We start from the raw sequence: 20,329 nt of genomic DNA, 5'->3' as shown, positions 1-20,329 counted from the left end.
ACAGGACTACATAGTAAAGTACTGTGGCTCAAATATACTTCTCAGCAATACCAGAATTCAAATATAGTGTTGTGTGAAAGTACTGAGTTATTTACTACCTCCTAATGGTTATTTTTTATAAGTATGTACAATAGATGTTAAGAGAACGTGTTAATTGTTCATTGGCAGGGGGAAAAGAATCCTTTAAGATAGAGTATTCCAAGAGAAGCAAAACAACTTATGTTCATCATCAATCACCCTGTAAACTACCCACCGTTCAGAGTACAGCAAGCACTTAGCAGAAGAGAAATATTTTAGCACTTTAGGAAATCTGGAACATGTTCGAAATGTGGGGAAAATGATGGCAGTGCAAACAAAACAGTGAACAGTATTTTGAATAGTTTCTTGCTGCTGCTTTGTGGACACCTTCAAGGGTCTTCCTTTCATTAGAATGATTTTTTTTTTTTTTTTTTTTTTTTCCTGTAATGCACATGTTACATATTTTTCAGACAAATTCAGTGTATTGTGGTTCCAGGAAATTCTGACTCATGAATGTGCTCTCAGATATTCAGCCTCTTCAGACAGAAAGTTTTAACCGCTACTCTAAAAGAATTTATCATTAGCAGGAACCAGTATGAAAACATGTAGTTACCAGTAACAAACATCAAGCACTTAAAGATTAATCTCTTAATTTATTTACAGATTAATCACTGGCTCCATCAAAATGATGATGTTATTACCACAACGGCTACTACTAATTGATTTATAGATCACCTTGCACATGTCTCAAGGTGCTTTAAAATACCATAAAAATGACACAAAGCCACAAAGGCATAATAAAAATATAATTAGAACAAATAATAAATCCGAAAGTTTCTAAAATAGTCACATGGGAAATAGCTGTAGTTTTAGGAATTACCTTCAATCAGTGAAGGGGTGATGGGAGTTGAATTTGCTCCTGTTTTTATGACTCCAGCTAGCTTCTCTATTTCTAATACTGCCTATCAATATTACAGTCTGAGTCTCACTGTCATAAAGTTGGAGACATAAAAAAGGACCAAGTAGCAAAGCATCTCAAATTCATGCCTGTTCATTTTCACATTTTACTGTTGGAGGCTAGGTTTTCAACACTTTCCCTGAAGTTAGGTAACACATTTCCATTGCTCAGGGTCACAGAAGGTGTATCTATACCTTGGGATTAGTGTGAAACATAGGCTCTTTTTAGGTTTGAAAAGTCTTAGTAGATAAGCAGGAATCTGTTTTCTAAACACAGGATCTCTCTCTCCTTTCTTTTCTAAGGTTTATTTTCTATTGTGACAGGGTTTATAAAATACTAGAACTGGAATGGATTTTTTTCTCTTAATTTTCAATGAAAATGTTGATATCTTGTTGAGAAGAACTTTCATTTTCCTTGTTTCATCAAAACTTTTATTTCTGTTAAAAAAAAAAAAAAAAAAAAAAAAAAAAAAAAAAAAAAAACCAACAAAACCCACCCACTATATTTTACTACTCCTGGAAGGAAAAATGTGCAAATTTGCTTTTTGTTGCTGTTTGTTTGTTTGTTTTTTTAAAAAGATCAGCACAAAACAGTGGTAAGGTTTACAACAATATCTTCATAAAAGGGTACATCCTAATATCCTTCTACAGTATCTTGTGATATTGTTCTGCAACTATGTATCACGTCTTTATCAGAACCACCCTATTCCTCCATTTGATATCATGGTGTCCTGAGATTCCTTTTTGATCACTTAAAATGTTTGAGTGCTTCATGTCAACATTGAGATCATATTATTGTAGCTATAGACTTTTGTCCTTAAGTTACCAGTATCTCCAGATATAGTGCTTTATGCAGCTCTGCTTGCTCTTCCCGCAGACCTGATGTGTGTTTGCCAGCCATTGATAAAGCCAAGGAGGCTAGGCACCAATGATCTTCTACTTCCCAGTCTAGCTAGGGAAAATTCCTGTATTGGACCAATTGGGAAGGAAAAGTGCTAAGAAAGAACTGAGTGGTTGACTAGCAAGATAGATGGAGGGAAGAGCCAGGATCTTGAGCTCTTAGATGCATTTCTGGGTTTTGATTTGTTGTTTTCCTATTTTGAACACCTTTAAGTTTTATTTTGATCCATCTAATTCTAGTCCTGAATGCTGAATCTGAATGTTTCCAACTGAACATGAAGAGAATTAGTGTTCAGGCTCATCTGTGCTGTCACAGTAGTGAATCGACAAAGCCAAACCTTAAATACTGTGAAATCTTTATCACAAACTTTCCTGGACCTAGTTCTAAAGCTGGCATTTGTGTGCAGACTTTCAGAAAGAGAAGAATAACATATGCCAGTGGTTGAAATGGAGAAAATGCAACAAAGCAAAAATAATACCTATTCTGCAATAGTTCTCGCTTAATCTGGTTCTTTCTGAGTTAACGTTATTTTTTTTAAATGGCAACATATATGTAACTTAGATACTTAGATAGGAGCATCATTGCCTTTGAACTGGCAGTCTACCTCAGGAATGGAATGAAGTCCTCAAGTTACTGAAGACTATTGCAAATTTCTTTCTGGTACAAGTGCAAAGTTTAGTTCTCTTTGTTGTTGTTGTTTGTTTGGGGTTTTGGGGGTTTGTTTTTTTTTTAATCTTATGTTCTTTAACATGGAATCACATAGTGTATGCACTTAAAGTTTAAATAAAACTGGGACACAGAGTAGTGTGGTGGAGTAGATCATCAGGCACACAACTGTTCTCATAAATAAAAAATGAGAGAAGGACAAAAGATGGAATCTGAGATATGCTTGTTAGGCAATGTCACGTCATATATTTTGGGAAGGGCCATAGCAACGGTAGTGTGAAAGCCCAAATAGACTGGAAGAGTCTTTCTAAAATGCTGATGTAGCAAATAGTTAACGTCTTTAAAAAAAAAAAACCAAACAAACCAACACAAACAAAACCAAAACACTTCTTCAAAAAAAATCTCTTATTTCCAAGTACTGTGTAAAGGCAAAAATGTCTCTTGAATTTGCTCTGCTGCTGCTAATGACATGTAAATTTTTAACCATGTTTGAGAAAATGCAGACGTTGCAAAATCCAGGCAAGGTTATTATCTCATGGACTACATACTTCCAATCTGGTGAAAAAAATGCTAGGGTAATAAAGCTTTATGATTCAAGCCAAAGACATGACAGCAAATGTTGCATGATTGCAAAATGCCCCAGTTCTCGTACTGTTTATGTTCTGCCCTCTGTGATTCTATATAAATAGACTCAATATATCTGTCATAAGTATCTGCTGCAGCAACACTTCCCAGGGCAGATCTGAAACACTCTGAAATCTACGGAAACATTCCTGTTTGCTTGTATGACTCTTAGTCCAGAAGGCTTAGGCTTCATCTATCTTTTGTTACATGCTTGACTTTTTTATCCCTATCTAAGGGCTGTATCTAGATGCTGAAATGAAGCAATCAAGTAATTGCCAAAGATATTGAAAGAATCATTCTTTTGAGAGTGTCGATGTGGTCCCTGAGGTGAGCTGCTGCTCTTTTGTTGGTGAGTAACAGTTCAGTCCCTGAAGTCAGGCAAGCATAAGAGTGTATGCTCTACATGTGGCAGCAAGTAGTAAGCTTGATATCATGTTTTGGATAGTATTAGAAACTGTCTTCTCATTCTGTGATGAGTGTGTGCTTCATTTTATTCATTAATTTATTTTTCTATAGAGGGCGATAAGCCTTTTACAGTGGTGGAAGAAAAAAACCCCTCTGGCAAGCCAAAATGGGATTTAAAAAAAACCAAACCAAAACACAAAACAAACAACAACAACAAAAAACAGACAAACAAAAAACCTGCCTAGTAGGAGGTTAGCTGCTGTGGTGGAGCTGTGTCATCTAAAAGCTGGGGAAGAGATTCGTGCTAATCCATCATAATGCCATAGCTGTGAAAGTACAGTGGTCCTCTGGTAAAAACATTCCTTGGGATCAGGGAAGTAGATAAAAATAGTTCAACTTGATTGTCTACTGATTGGAGTGAACTGTTGTGCTGTGTTTTCCTGGTATATTGTGGGGGCCATCAAGCTGGGAGAGAATACAGTGGCTGAAACATTTCAAGAGCTGAACTGACCTGTGATAGAGTGTGTACAAGTTTTCTGTTGGTTTGTGGTCAAGATGACACCCTTCTTCAATTTTTAAGTATTATTTAGAAACTGGGGGCTTTTGTCCTTTAGCCTTTTTGACCTGTGTGGGGTTTTGTGTTGTGTGGTTTGTTTTCTTTTTTGTGTGTGTGCTTTTTTTTTTAAAGCTCTGTAGATTTGGTTCCTGTAAAACATTAAGTGAAAATCTAGTCCTTCATTTAGAACTAAACCATGTTTGCCTTTAAGCCTTTGCTCAAGGGCTTGCCAGGGAGGGATGAGATTATTCATATAGTTGAACGTGAGCATATGCTGAAATGCTTCCTGAATCAGGATTGTAACTGGGTACAGGGGAGCACAAATACAGGATGAAATCAGCGTAACTGATTCACTGTAATTTTTTTTACCTAAATGTAGAGCTGACCATAAAGCTATGTACCAGAGTTTTCTGGAAGGAGGTGTAACTTTAGTAAAATCACATTTTTACTGGGAATATGGTGGTTTTGAGAGACATTTGGACAAGAAACTATCAAGGCAAATAGTTTTGACATTCTTGTTTCATTTTGAAATATTGTCAATTATAAAAAATATAATTTGAGAAGAAAGTAATTTTGACATCTTTTTAAATTTTGTGTCAGCTTGTAAAAGTATGTTTTGGTATTTCTTTACATATTTAACTTGCATTTCAGATTTCCTGTAGAATTTTAGGTGCTACAATAGTGTTACTTTATTATCATGTCATTTTCCTGATAAGTTCTATACCCTTGTTTCTCTGATTTAATACTATGGATTTTAATTGAAATATCCTGATGTTAAACAAGTAATAGAATATGTTGGAATCGTTGACTCTGGGCTGGTAGTTTCTAGAACAATGGAGAAGGATGTTTTGATCTTTATTTTTGGGATAACTTCCATTTTTTTTCAACCCAGAATCTTATATCCTCATCATGCTCAAATCACTGTATTTTCTATTAGCTGTAAAGAGAAAACATGCCCAAATTTCCCTTTGTATACTCATATGTGTCTAGAACTAGAATCAGATGTTATGCTTTCCCTCCAAACTTATACATATTACCCTTGCAAAATAATACTGTGCCCCTTTTATGTCAAGATGTCAAATCTCTCTCTATTTTTACTTTCACCTATATGAAAATGTCATCAGGGCTAAAAATGAGCTGTTTTTCACACCCTGTGCCCTATAAAACATAGAAACATTACACTCATTAAATTTTATGAAAGGAATTCTTCTTTCTTAGTCCACTGCAAGTAACATTTTGTGGTGTGTGTTTCATGGTTAAAAGGCAACAGCAATTTGAGGACTAACACCCCATTCTTCCCTTACTAAATCGGGGATATTCCACTTGTTTAAAATTACAACTTTGTTTTACACTCCGAGAGTGCCTTGGAGAATACTTCACTTGAGAAATGTGGAGAATGCGTATACATGTATACACACCTTTAAAAAGAACCAGAGCATGATGAAACATATGAGACATAATGAAATTAGAAGTACAGGACATACGGTTCATTTTTACTGCATAAATAATGTGGAGGAAACTTAACACATTTGGATAATCAAGATTTAAGAAACTTGAAAAAATGCTCTATATACTTCGGGAAGAAAGCAAAGGGGTATCATTGCGATGCTATAAGGCTGTTTATTGGAATGCAGCTATGGCAGTGTTTTGTGATATGGAGTGGCAGGAAAGTTTGAACACTTATGGCTTGCGTATTTCAGAATACACTATTTTTATTATTATAATAAATACTCAGTGACATGAATATTATATCCATGTTAGGCTAAAACATATAGAAAAAATAGCCCTAGTTATTAATGTTTCACTTATTCTGCTGCTAGGTTTGAAAAATATAATACATACAGTGTATGATGGCCTCATCTCTGTAGGCATTTTGGAATAGTAAGCGACAGAAGTAAGCTCTATCCAGTGTACTCTCTTCAATCAGAGGATAAGGAAGAGAAATGTTATCCTGGACCCCAAACTATATAGTATGCTACCTACAGCTTTTTCTCAAATGAAGCAACAGCTGTGTCAGCGTGATAGTCCAGACTTCTGGGCTCTGACTCCTAGCAAATGTCTCTAACTTTGGTTATTATTACTGGTACTATGAAGTCTGGAGTTATTTAAAGCTCCAGATACTAGAATTTTGAGAATCTCAACTTGCAGTTATGACTTAAAACAAAAATGCTGGTTTTCAGGGAAAATTGCAAGGTATGATGCAGGTGAATCAGAAAGATCTAAAAACCGAAAGGGGAAGAAGAATGCTGGACACTTTACTTCTACAATTGTAGGAGTTGTATAGTGTTGATTCATGCTGTTCAAGTGCTTCATTTCAACAATTTCAGTTAGACTCTGTCTCTTGTTAGAAAATGTAAATAGCGTCTTATTATTAAAGACCTGGAATACCACACTCTCAAGAGTTAATTCTCACCTAACTGTAGGAATTTAAGAATTAAGCATCTAGTCTAAATTAATTGTTTTGGCTTTCGTTATAGTCACTGGAGAGGGATGGCCACCTTTGCAGCCTTTTGGGGATACCTATTTTTCTTTCCTAAATATAGAAGAGCCTTATTATCTGTCTTAGACTGGGCAGCTAACTTTTGGATGTGGGAAGCAAAATGAGATGTTTTTGGCAAACTGATCAAAATGCTGAAACAGCAACAACAACAACAAAATGTTTTGTATCTGTCATAAAGTTTATACCCATGCAGAAGGTGGCCTGCAGACATGCAGAGCTGGCCTTGCGTGCAGATAGGGAGTTCCTCGCTCTTTGGCTCACTGTCCTGACAAGCCTGAACAGTGTTGAGCGAAATTGCTGCAGCTGCCATCCCTGTAGGTGGATGCTCTTTGGGCAATGGCTTGTGCTCGAGGCAGGACCTGGCTTCTCTGCTCTTGGTACAGTGGAGGAGTTGTTTGACTTACATTCTCTGCAATAATATTATTAGAAAAAAGAAATTTTAAGAAGTGAGTGCATTGCCTGTTGCGTTTGGCTGTGAATCTCCTAATTTAAGAAAAATATTTCTAGGACTTTTAAAAGTTACTATTAATACTTGAATCTTTAAAATTAACTTGGTGATGAGAGCATTTTTAAGATCCATTAGAATCTATTGTATATAAAGCCTGTTTGTTATTTTGGAACACTTTAAATTGCATATTACTGACCTGGGAGACTCTATTGGGCGCCACTGTAATGTTTTATATTACCTCATCAAACTCTTTTTGTATAGTTAAAATGTTATTTGCTCACAGCTAAATACCAGAAGCTTACCGACATGGCAACTGGAGAATATTACCCCTCTCTAACTAGCACAACAGAAGGAAATCGTTGGCTTCCCCATGCATCACTGACAAGGATCTTAATGCTTAGGGTAGTAAAAGGCCAAGGATCATTGAGGTTTGCTTGGGCAAGCTTAGGGTACATCCTCAGTGGCTGTATATTAATGTTCTGTCTGTGAAAGGTCTATCCCAAATATGTCATACCCCTGCACTGCAGATATACAACCATCTGCATGCATGTAATTCTGTGTGAAACACGTAAGCAGAGCATGGTTATTGCTGCCAAGCTGGCCTGTGACACTTAGCTGTACAAAGAGGTAGATGACAAAAAATATTATGCAGTCATACATAGTATCTCCTTTCGTGACATATGGAGATACATCATAAGACCAGGCTACACATTTTGAATATACATGTACTACTTTGGAGAGCTTCTCAGCTTTTTTTTTTTTTTCATGGGTTGAAATTGATTTAGAAGACTTTCTTTAAATGCAAATATCTGTGTTTCAATTTTTAAAGATCACTGTGTGTGAAAGCAGAAATATGAGGTGGGCAAAATTTAGCATAGAAAAATAACATGCCTACATTTTCAATTCTCTAGTGTGGATTTGGCTTTTGAGGATGAAAATGCTACAGTTACTGCAGAAGGTAAAGGCCCCTCTTAATATTGGTGGGAGAAAGGTTGGTGACAGGATACTATCAGCTTAGAAATTAATTCCCTTCCTTGGTCCACCAGACAAAGCTTGTGTTACCTTTCATGTTTTTGTACTCTATCAGAGCCTAATGAGAAATTTAGTGGAAGTCCCTCTACTGACTTGAGTGAATTTTGGATCACTGCAACTTTACGTAATGCAAATTTATGCAGATGCGAGCAAGACTCATTTTAAAAATTATGCTTCATTCTAACATTCAGTCATTGGATTTTATGTCATTCAGTGACTTACTTATGCAAAATGCAAGACTGCCTGATAACAGCTATTTCTTTGGACCTGGAACTCTGAATACATAAGGATAAAGGAATAACAAGGCTTAGTTTCTTGCAGTAAAGGTATTCTAAAGTAAATGAGAGCACTTCTGCTTTATAGCTAACTAAATGATTCTACCTTGAATTCAGCTTTCAGATATTTATTTAAAAATCTTCTGCTGCTTAAATGATTTTCAATCTGTGTTGACGCGTTGTTGCTTTATCTCCATAGTTTATACAGCTGTCAGAGACCTGTGGAGGGTCCCTTATAAATCAGTTCCCCAGCAGTAATGTGCAATTGGCCTGAAGGGAGGCTCAGGTCACTTAATCTGAGAGGTGCAAAGAGGCATCTTCTATATTGTTTGGTTTTATTTATTTTTGTGAGACTTGAGGCTCCTTGAAGCTTTTGTGAAGTAAAAAGGGAGTTTTAACCTGAAGGAAATACTATGAACTGTCGCTAAGTCATTTTGCATTTTCTCAAAACATGTCTTTCTTTATTTTGAAGTTCTCCACTTTTACTTTGGTCATGTGTCTCTGCCAGCTGCTTTAGTCGAGCCTGGGAAAAGGATCTGAATCATGACTAGGTTCGTCTCAGTAAAGCACTGTTTGAGGAAGCAGATGCAGAAAATACAGCAGGAGCATCATTTTCTAAATGTCTGGGAAAAAGCAGATTTGATCTCTTTCTAAATAATTTATTTCATGTGTCTGTATCTATACATGTACATATGCAGACGTAAAAGGAATTGGAAAATTGGAAGGAGAAGAGGTAGAAAGAATAACTTGAAAACTAAAGGCTTGACTTCCTGGCATTTGCTTTTCTTTTTATGATAGCATGGTTTGTTTTATGTTTTTTGGCACAGTATCTATTTGAGAGCTGTTGGTCAGATGCAGCATTTGGTTTTAGTGATGCCGTGTGTGTGTGTGTTACCACTTTTCAGAGAAGGAAATGGAGGGACAGGAAGATAAAGACCTGTGCAGGGTCCTGCAGTGAATCAGTGGCTCAGCTGAAATTAGGACCTGGTTTTCATTCTGACTCCTAGTACTTCTTAGATTGACTTCATCCCATCTTCTCAAGCTTGCCTGGTCAGTGGGTTTTTGAAATGAGGAATGAAGGCACAGGTTGAAAGAATGCAACCAGACCTCTGTATAATTTCTGGTTAGACTTGTCAAGTGCGTTGTCATTCAATACTTGAGCAAATCGTGTATGTGTGTTGAAAACAATATGGATGTACTTCGGAGCCTGCTTCAAAGCTCAGTGAGGTAGTGGGAATCTTTCCATGGAGTTCTCTGGGATTTGGACCAGACCTCTGAGTCATATGTAAAAATTCTTTCAAAGGGAGAATGTATGATGTAAACACAAATCATTTCACACTCATGTGTCACAGGAACCTTAATGTGCAATGAACTTGAATATCTATTGTTCAAACATCTCAATGTTTTCCTTTGTTTCTATGGGTGTTGTTTGTACTTTGGAGACTGTATGTGTGGATGAAGCATCATCAGTGAAATGTATGCCTTTTAGGAACTGAATCCCATCACAAGACCACAAGTTGTGTTAATTGACCCCATAAATGTCTCCCTCATATATTAAAAAGGCTGTAAAAATACAAAACCAAATGTAATAAACACAGATTAACATTACTTGACATACAAATACTAGAATTCATTCACACACCCTGTATAGAGGAATTTATTGTTATCAGAGATTTCTTTTAGGAGTACTAAATCCAACAGTGATGGAAATAGGTTCCAAATTCATTGTTATAAATAAATACACATCCACTGGCAGAATAATTTTCTGCTTTGTGACAGGAGAGGGTTTAGCCCTTGATGTTAAAGTCCAATTTCCCTTTTACTACATTCTATCAAATGGGGCCGGTTCGTGTTTCCAGTGTTGGTATATGTGAGAAAACTAGGCTCACCAATGCCAGGTAATAGTCAGAAGAGAAATAAATAAGGTTTTCCGTCTTTAAGCATGTTGCAAACACACACTACTCACTGTCCACCTTGGTGACCTTCACTCTTTGAGTAATGCTATAGACATAGATTATGACATCCATTTAAATACACAACCATATTTTAATAGGCATTAAGTAACATATGGTATTAGTTCTGCAATTTTTATTATATGAATTGATCTAGCAAAATATCTGAACTGAGCTTTAAGTATGTGAATTCAATGAAGCTGCACACATTTATATTTGAGAGCACATGTGTTTTGGTGAATTAGAAACATAATTTGAGACAAGCAGGCAGATCTTGAGTTTGAAGCAACTTTTCTCTGACTAGTGTTGCAAAATCCCATTATTTTCCTCTCCTCTTTCTTGAGGTGCTTTTGTACTTACCATGCTACTAGAATTGTTTTTGGCTTCAGGAATCTCTTGGACAAAATGAAGGGCCAGCGTGGGAGGATATCTGCCTCATAGCACTCAATAGATGAAGTTAGAAGGAGCCAGGCCAGTGGCAAAGCTGCTTGTGATGTGGACTTCTTGCTACTATTGTGCAAATCCTATACTTCCCTATAGATGCAGAGTGAAGACATTTTTTCAAATAACAGCTGCTACATAGAAAAAATACCCAAGAAAATTCAAAGCTGTTTATAAAAACCTATTTTGATCCTTGGTAGAAATCATTTCCAAACTTTCCCAGTCCAGGTCTGTGTTTTTCAGCTGATTTATTTTCTAGCTTCTAGGTATTTCAAATACTCCAAAAATATTACAGCAAACTAATTCTTTCTGACCTCTGGGGAAACAGTAGGGATGATTAATTCCACCATGTCCTTTGGTAGTGAGTCAGCAAGTTTCTTACTCATTTGGTTTTCATATGTGTGTTGTGTTTTTTTTTTTTTTTTTTTTTTTTTTTTTTTTTTTAGCCAATGGGAATTTCCTCTTTTCTCCCTTCTCACACCTAGTGCAAAACCCCACAGTTGGGCAGGATTCTTTAAATTGCTTGACCAGTCCTAAAAAAAACCATTATAAGTCATCTTTTTCTAGCTGAATTGCCTAATCCTAAGGAATATCAAAACATGTACGAAATCCAAGAAAGTTCTCAGCCGTTGAGAGTCTATAGCTCTATTAATTTTAGTTTGTTATCACTTGAATTGAGATGCCAGCTGTTTTGTTGTATCCAAGGCAAATGATAAATCCTGGTTTGCAGATAGGTTTGCATGTATTTAGTTATTTCCTAAAATAATAGTTTTGTTATGGACAAATAAATCCATACTAACTTTCTAGGCTAGCTCTTGATACCTACTTGTGTATTGTTTTCTTGAAGGTAATAGAGTCTTTCATAATGCTCCCTGCTAAGGTTGTTGCTGCTTTGAAACAATTCACGAAGTGGAGAGTACTTGCTTTAGCAAATGTTAATGTAAATAGTGTAAAGTCTCTTGATCTTCATAAAGACTTCTTCCATGCAACCAAATGTTCTGAAAGAAGTGCTGACTGCATGAAATATGGAGGTTGCTGCAGTTACCTTCTCAAATTCAATTCTGTGACACTGATAAGTCATTGCTGGCATATCTAACAATGTTAAAAATGAAGTATTTATTGAGTTTTCACAATAAGAAGTGTACAAAGAAACGTAGGCATTGGATGTGCTTACTAGAATTCCTTTGTAAACACGGGTTGATGCTCTTCATTTCTCAGTGAGTGCACTGGCTGTAAACCAAAATGGCAAATGAGACTGTAAATTGGGGTTGGGATAGGGGTTTTCTCAGTTTTATATTTATTTCCAATGTGGTAATATAAATTCTTTTTTTACCCAAGCAGTTATTTGAATACCCATTTGATAGGAAAGGTTATTTATGTGACTGACAGCTTCATCAAGCCATGTAACAGCTCTGTTATGTGAACTGTTATTTACCCCTTTCTGTACCTATTTCAACAAAGGGTAGTCATAACTTTATTTTTTTAATCCAAATTAATTGATGTAAGGCTTTTTGTCAGTAAATGGCTTCCCCCCCGCCCACTTGGACCTATTCCAAAGTGCAAATTATTATTATTATTTGCCAACAAGCTACACAAAGCCTAGTTCTAGGAGAAATTCTATCCCATTTGAAACTACTTCAGGTTCAGTCTCTGCCATTGACCAGGGTTTGTCTATATATTTTAGATGATCTATAGATAGTTTTATGTTTGTGGCTTGAACTTTTCATTGGAGTTGGGATGCATTCTGGATTCACTGATAAAGGTTTCTCTGCATGCTTTTTAGGTGAGGAAATCAAGAGTCCCCTCTGTTTTGACCTTGGTTTTTTCATTCTAAATAAAGTATCAGTACTAAGATTATTAATGACTTGCTTCTGTGCCCATCAAACCAGTTGCCTGCTGTTTGAAAAGTGAAATACATTCTACAGTTGTTCTGTTAGAGTCACATCTAGAAGTCTGAGAAGGGGATTTCTGCAAGGATACAGAAGTGGTATAGTTCATTAACACCTTTTTATATAGAATGAGGAAAGGGACAAAGGGGAAAATGTTAAAATGCTAAAGTTTTAGAGGAGTGAGATTTCCCTAGTGGTAGTCACAGTAAATATGTTTGTTTAAGAGAAAAAAAGAAACCAAGAGGATACGCATGCCTGATGCCAAAGAACAGCCAGTGTCCCTAACACACTGGAGAAATTGTTTCAGAACAAATCATCCATGGGAAAATATGACCCTTATAATATTACCAAGGTCAGTGAAACCCATGGTGATTTGCTGAGTAAGGGGTTCACTGGGCAAATGAAAGTTGCCTGTGGTGGAATACTTTCCTAGGCCCCGCTTGATTTAAGATTTCAGAATTAAAAAATATGAAGAAGACGATATGATTGGTAGCTTTTCTCTTTGTCCCCTCTTGCACAATCCTGCTGATTTTCTACAGACAAAAAATAAATCCATTAGCAAAGTAGGAATTCTTGTTATGTACGTACTGAATTAAAGCAACATTAGGGGAAATACCTTCTCAGTAATTTTTGAGTTAATTTCATGTTAATTAGAAGTGTTGTAAATTTGTCTTGAAGAAATTTGGCTGACGCAAAATCTAGAGTTAGGACAAGTCATGGAATCTTTGCAGGCAATAAAAGGAAAACAATCATTTTATAAAAGAAGAAATATCTCTTCATGGAAAAACTCATGTTGGGAAGCTAGTTGGCTGATTAGAAAAGTTACGTAAATGGCCTTTTGCGTGTGATACAGAGGATAAAACTGCATAGGAAAAAGAGTAAAGCTTGCACAATCTATTGTAGTGTAGTGAAGGATGGTCTGTAAGGATTTTTGGCCTCATATTTTCTGAGACTAGGTGCAAATTTACTTTGTGGCTCATTGCTGTGACCTGCAGCCAGTTCAGATCTATGAGAACATTAGAGAAGGAAATAAGACAACTTGTTAGCTTCTGGCCTCATCTCTCACATAGAAGAAATTCTGACTATGTGGAATTCCATGGTGAAAACAAACCAAATCAAAAGGAAACAAACAAATAAAAAACCTTAGCATCTGCAAAGACCAGGATTTCACTCAAGGGAACTGTGTGAAAAATGCACTATTATCTATCGTGAAAGTTGCCACAGGGAAGGCTACACTGAATAATTAAAGCCTTACCATCTTAATCTACTTCAATAATTAAATATTATTTTTAATATGTCTGTAATTCAGTGTAAGCCTAGAAATGTAAGGGTTTGGGCCTGTTTAGTCTGGAGCTTCAGTCAAGAGATAAAACGTCATCTATTGAGACGAAGCATAGGCTGTCAGTGTGCAAGTTGGATTTTTGTCAACGCTTGTACGGCTTTCCCTAGCTCTGGCAGTGCAGAAGTTTAGATTGACCTGAGATTGTTTTTCAGATTCACACGACAAACCTCTCACCTTGCTCCTTAGTGTAAACGATGATATGCTGGCATTATAATAAGCATATGGACTTTTTTTTGAGATGGTATGAGGGTGGCAGAGTCTGGCCCAGCATGCACAGGAGGGGAATTCAGGAGACTCTTGCCTTTCTAAATGAACCATCACGGTGGCAGGTCTGTGTAGCTTAAGTAGCACCAGACTCTCCAAGGATTTCTGTTCAAATCAACAGATTACCCATGTGTTAGCATGATCAGTGTGGGAAAGAGGGCTGGAATCTGGCTTGTAATAACTAGCGCTACTGTGAATGATATCCACACAGTCAGTGGGAGAGTTCATGTGGGGAAGTAAAGCCTTTTCCAGGATTTGGCCCATAATTAGATTAATGAATGTGTTAGTATGTGCTTTGCAACACAGTATTAAGCACATGTATGTATATTCAAATTCCAAGGATACTTGAATATTTACTTCTCTTCTGAGTAGCACTGGTGTAAACATAGAATGTCTGTTCATTTCAACAGAGTTTTGGGGGGTTTAAATTAAAACTCAACAAAAAGGCAGACCTACACTCTTCGCCTTTCATTTTGTTGGTATAAGAAAAGTCCCTCTCAAAAAAAAGGAAGTTTTTGCCCTTGTGAAAATGCAGTCTGTAAGTATTTTTCTTTAGGCGGCTGGTTCAGTTACTGCCCATCAACCTCTGTTATCACTGAGTACTGCTGCTAAATTCTTTAGACACTTCCAGTTTTACAGAAGTTTCCTTGCTCTACTTTATCAGGAAAAGGTCTTGGCTTGAAACCAAGAGGGCCATTTGGATTTAAAATTTGACAGGTTTCAAAATACATAAATGCATAAATAAAAGATTACATTGTATTTTGAATAGCAATTTTCCTCTAGCTGAGGTAGGGAAACAGGAGCAGTGCACCATGCTGCGTAGATTATACAGCTTCAGGGATGGAAATCATAAAATGTTCATAAGAACTATGCTGTGGCATTAAAATGAAAAGGATTGGAAGGTATTTGTGCCATGCTGGACTAAGAGCTAATGTGAAATGCTGGTATCATGAGAAAGTTGCAAAGTTCTCTTGCCATTAAGAAGCTTTTTTTGAGACATACCAGTATCAGCCCACTGATAAGGTATCACAAAATAACTGCCATCTCCACCCTCTACATCAGCAAATTTGACTTAGGCTTGAGAGAATGTAGCATGTGGAGGTTCATCAAGTGATCTTAAAGGGAAAGGTGAGTTACAGGCAACTAAGACATTTGATAAAGAGATGAGAAAGAAAATTGTGTGAAGATGTTGTTCTGGCTTTTAGATGCCAGGGTTCACGGAGCTGAAATGTGTAAAGGCTGACACTAGGAAATGAGTGTTTATGCCTTTCTAGGGTTAGAAAACTGGATGGATAAGATGGCTTCCTTTTGACGTGAAAAAGACTGAAAAAGGAGTTGCTATTTTAGACGATGAACAGCTGTTCATTACAGACCAAAAAAGGTGGGGAAGAAAACACAAAGTCATAGGATATGTTGTAGTTTCCCTCCAGGTTTTCTTCATGAATCATATAAAATTTTCTTCTAATTTTTTAAGCAAACAAGGAGAGTGAAGGAATATCACATTAGCCTGAGCAGCTTAACTGACACATTCATTTGGAGAGTTTATTTTTCATCATTCTGTATGTAAATAGATTGACATTGTTTTAATGCTAAGTGTTTTCTTTGCTAATCTGGGTATGATTGATGCATGAAATGTAGAGCTTTCTAGCCAAGTACTCTGAAGGGAAAGAACCATGGTCCATGAATAATAAATTTTAGGCAAGACTAAAGAAATAAGATGCTGTTCTATCATGGGCCAAAAGATTTCTCTGCTCTGAACAACAGCTGTAAACATGAAGTGTGGCTTTACTCATGGATTTAGGAGATTTAAATTACGTTATTTGTGCCTGGGAATTTTGGAGCCATGGTATTTGTACCTACCTTCCCCTCCCCCTCAGAAAAATCCTACCTTTTATCTTTGGAATTTTAAAATTACAACTTCCTAATAATGTATAGAATTCAAATAACAAAATCTTGACCTTGCAGAGCAGTTGTCTAGAAAATAAATATGAATACTATCTTAACTAAATAGTCTATGGACGCCTAGCCCTATGTTAATTTTCCCTAGTGCCTTACATGATACGTTGTTGAAAGTCTTCTCTTTTAGATCATGCCTGGGACAGCCAGCATTCTGCATCTCTGTGGGCTTACAGGCTCAGTGTCCAAGGCACTAGTAGCAATAATTGCCCATGTTTTTCTATAAACTATGAAACATTTTGGTAGTCTTTCTGATAAGGTCCCCATCAGAGCTGCTGGGTGCTGCACTCTTAGTTTGGTCCTTGTTTGGATCTTGAGACACAGCCAAGCTCTTCTGATGATCTGACTCTGGCTACAAGGCCTGACCATATGAACATCTCCATATACTGTTGGATTGAGCCCAAGAAGACGGTCCGTCACGTGCATGAATCATTGCTTTTTGGAAAGCACTCGGGCTGCCTGTTTGGTACTATCCTCCCTTCCTTGGACTCAGAGAGGTCCATGATACAGCTCCACGTGTGTGGGGCCGGGGATGACTGCTAGTGCAGTGCCCAGCATAGGAGCCAGATAACTCCCAAGGTAGGGAGAAACCTGGAGAGCAGGGAGTGTGGGAAGGGAGTGGCCAGCTGGCTGCCCACCCAGAGTGACTGCTGGGAGGGGAAGGGATGGAAAAGGGACATATCCTTTCCGGTTCCCTCTTTTGTGGCTTTTTCTGTGGAGGAGTCTGGTAATGAGCGTGATCCTGTGTGTTATGTAAAGAAAATTGCCTATTGTAACGATAGACGTGATGTTTGACGGAATAAAAGTCTTAGATCACAAAAACTATTATGGGAATATTTTAATTTTATATATGTCTACGGCCTGATTCTGCTTTCCCCACCTCAGTGTACCTTGGTACTAACTCCATTGAAGTCTGAATGGATCCAGACTGAGAAATTCCATCGTATTGGCATTTCCTTATCTACAGAGTTTATGTGCATATTCTGTGCTCCTTTCCCTTTTCTTTTCAGGTTGGGAATTTTTGAATAATCAAATTTAATGTCCAATTAAATTGCATTTTGCGAGCCTTTTAAAGTTTCTCGTAGGGTGCCTGCTAGAAAAGGTATCATTGCCTTTTCTAAATTGTTGAAGTAAGAAATTCTAAATCCTTTCTGTAATGGTTTATTAGGGTCTCTGTGGCTTTGGTTAATTGTCACAGTCTCGTTTACTTTAGGCAGAGGAATTTTAATGTACAGAGCAAGATGGTTTATTCATTCAAAAATATTTTATGGGAACTTGCTCTGAGCTGAAGGAAGTAATGTAAAATGCACTCTTCGGGGCCCAGCTTTCTTACAGTCTCATGTCAGAAACAAAGGAAGAACATCTATAAACTAAGAGCAGAAAACTCTGAGTCACAAACCAGGATTTCCCCTTGTCTTTAGAGTTGCTCGTGTACCAAAACTAGTAGTTTTTCAGCATTGCCTTTAAGAGCAAGGCTGAGCTGCAACAGATCATCTCGATGTGATTCATAGCAGCACATTAATTAATTGCCCCATCAAATTCAAAGGCAGGATTCAACCCCAGTCAGCCTGAGGGCAACAAAAGTTTCCTTGAAATCACAGAATTATGGATTGGTGGTGGTGAATTCACACTGCATATGGAAAAGGGCCTATGAGGTGGTCTGGTCTGTATTTGTACTCTGCTGATAGGGCCTTGGCAGTAAAAACACATTGGCTGCAGCCTGTAGTTTCAAGTTTTCAAGCAAGCTGCTTGTGATGGGAAGTAGTTCATTTTATCTGGTTATCTGGTTTTTGAGGGGGGAGGAAGGAAGGAAGGAGGAAGAAAATAATTTACTTTTTGGTTTTCTGCTTAAATTAAGGGTGTCAGATGGCTTTAACTGGGAGTAGGGAAACCTCCACTGTAGGTGCACATGGTCCCACTTGACCCATTTTTCCTAATGCACTTAAAATGAGGTTGCATTTTTTTTTTTTTTAATGCATCCCGTCAGAATGAAGGAAAACTGAGTTTTCTTGTGACAGCTCAATAACTTAAGTGCACTCTCCTACAGCAAATGTTTTTCAAGTAGAGTGCAGGTGCGCCTTACATCTCCAGGCAAAGCAGCCTGTAGTTTCTTTTATTTCTAAAGGAGTAATTATTCCTGACTACTCATTTGTTTTCACACATCTTTTTCTCACATTGTTTTTGCTTTGTAACTACCTATGCATTTATACAGCCTTTATTGCTGTCCTCTGTGAACACCTCTGAGCTAGCATTCAGTGTTATCCTAGAGAGTTCCTATGAAGTAGTGAAAAGTTACAGGGGAGTTATGATTTGCTTAAGGTTGTATGGGAAATCTGTGTCCAACATTGGAAGTGAGTGTTGTTCTCTGATGCCAGCCTAGTGACTGATGCAGTGAAGTATCTTTCTGTTCCACAGTGTGTGTCATTTCTTCATGATATTTTCCTTCGTGGTAGATGATGTCATCTGCTTTTTTCCCTTCAATTATGCTTTTAGCATAGAAAATAATTGCAGGGAGCAAGAGAAAAAAAGCTTCTGAGAATTCCCATGGATTCTCTTCTACTTGAGGCAAGTAAAGATCCCTCTGGCATTATTGGAATTTTCTTGCCTGCTGCTATTGAGAAGTCCTGAGGATTGCATACAAAGAAATAGAAAGGCTGCATTTTAGTAATGGGAATTTTAACAGTACAGTCTGACTCAAAAGTCAGAGACACTATCTCATTTGAGGCTTGATCCTGCTGTCATTACAATTCAGAGGAGTAAGATCGAGCCTATAGCTGGTGATTCAGTGACAACAGCCCTTACACAGAACCTTTAAAGGGACTCTTTGTGTTCAACAGGCCCTGGCAAATTGAGTCCCAATTGTAAGTACAGAGGGAAGACAGAGTTGGTAAAGTTGCCAGGGCCTGTAATAAAACCAAGGAGAGAAAATAGCAAGCTTCATGAAAACCTATGATATGCAGTAAAAAGAAAAAAAATAAAAGATATAAATATGTTAATGATAATGTTTCAGATATTAATTGGGCACATTGTGTCCCTGACGAGGCACCTTGAGGGCCTGATCCTAATGGCTACAGCAATTTGAATTGAATCCATTGCTGGCACATATGATCTGCCCATGGGAGCACCCAAGACAGCTTTTTTCACTTTCCTGTAGGTAGAAACACTGCTGTAGGGTTAACAGCACCACACAGCTTTCTGGTAGGATGAGCTGATCAGGGAAACAGACCAAAACTGAGGTGGGTTATTTGCCTTAGTCAGGTCTGAAGCTAGAACCAATTACTGACTTCACTTGGAGGTGAAAACTAAAGGCTGTGGCTTTTTTCTTTTTTCTTTCTTTTCTTTTCTTTGGATTTGTACATAGGTGGCTTTAAAAGTGTCTCCCCTGTAATGTAAATCAGAGCTTCAGACTGTTCTAATCAAAAAAATTGAAATCCTTTCATATGCCTTAGAATCACAGAATGGTTTGGGTTGGAAGGGACCTTAAAGATCAGCTAGTTCCAAGCCCCCTGCCATGGGCAGGGACACCTTCCACTAGACCAGGTTGCTCAAAGCCCCATCCAACCTGGCCTTGAACACTTCCAGGGATGGGGCATCCACAGCCTCTCTGGGCAACCTGTTCCAGTGCCTCAACGACCCCCACAGTGAAGAACTTCTTCCGTGCATCTAATCTAAATCTACCCTCTTTCAGTTTAAAGCCACTACCCTCGTCCTAGCACTACATGCCCTTGTAAAAAGTCCCTCTCCGGCTTTCCTGTAGGCCCCCGTTAGGTGCTGGAAGGCTTCTGTAAGGTCTCGCTGGAGCCTTCTCTTCTCCAGGCTGAACAACCCCAACTCTCTCAGCCTGTCTTCATAGGAGAGGTGCTCCGGCCCCCTCATCATCTTTGTGGCCCTCCTCTGGACCTGCTTGAGCAGGTCCATGTCTTTCTCACGCTGGGGACCCCAGAGCTGAAGAATGTCTTATTTACAAATTGGCTGCTTTGTGCTGGAAGGCCACATATGAAATAAACCCCCCCAGTGTTTACTGTCATCTTGTTTTTGCATTTTGCTTCCCTATCTTCTTGCAAACATTACTGGTAAATTTCTATAGCAAGCATAGGAAACAT

The sequence above is a fragment of the Aquila chrysaetos genome, chromosome 8 (genome assembly GCF_900496995.4).
Source record: "Aquila chrysaetos chrysaetos chromosome 8, bAquChr1.4, whole genome shotgun sequence".
NCBI lineage: Eukaryota > Metazoa > Chordata > Aves > Accipitriformes > Accipitridae > Aquila > Aquila chrysaetos.
The sequence above is the reverse complement of the archived record's forward strand: the minus strand, read 5'-3'. Positions refer to the sequence as shown.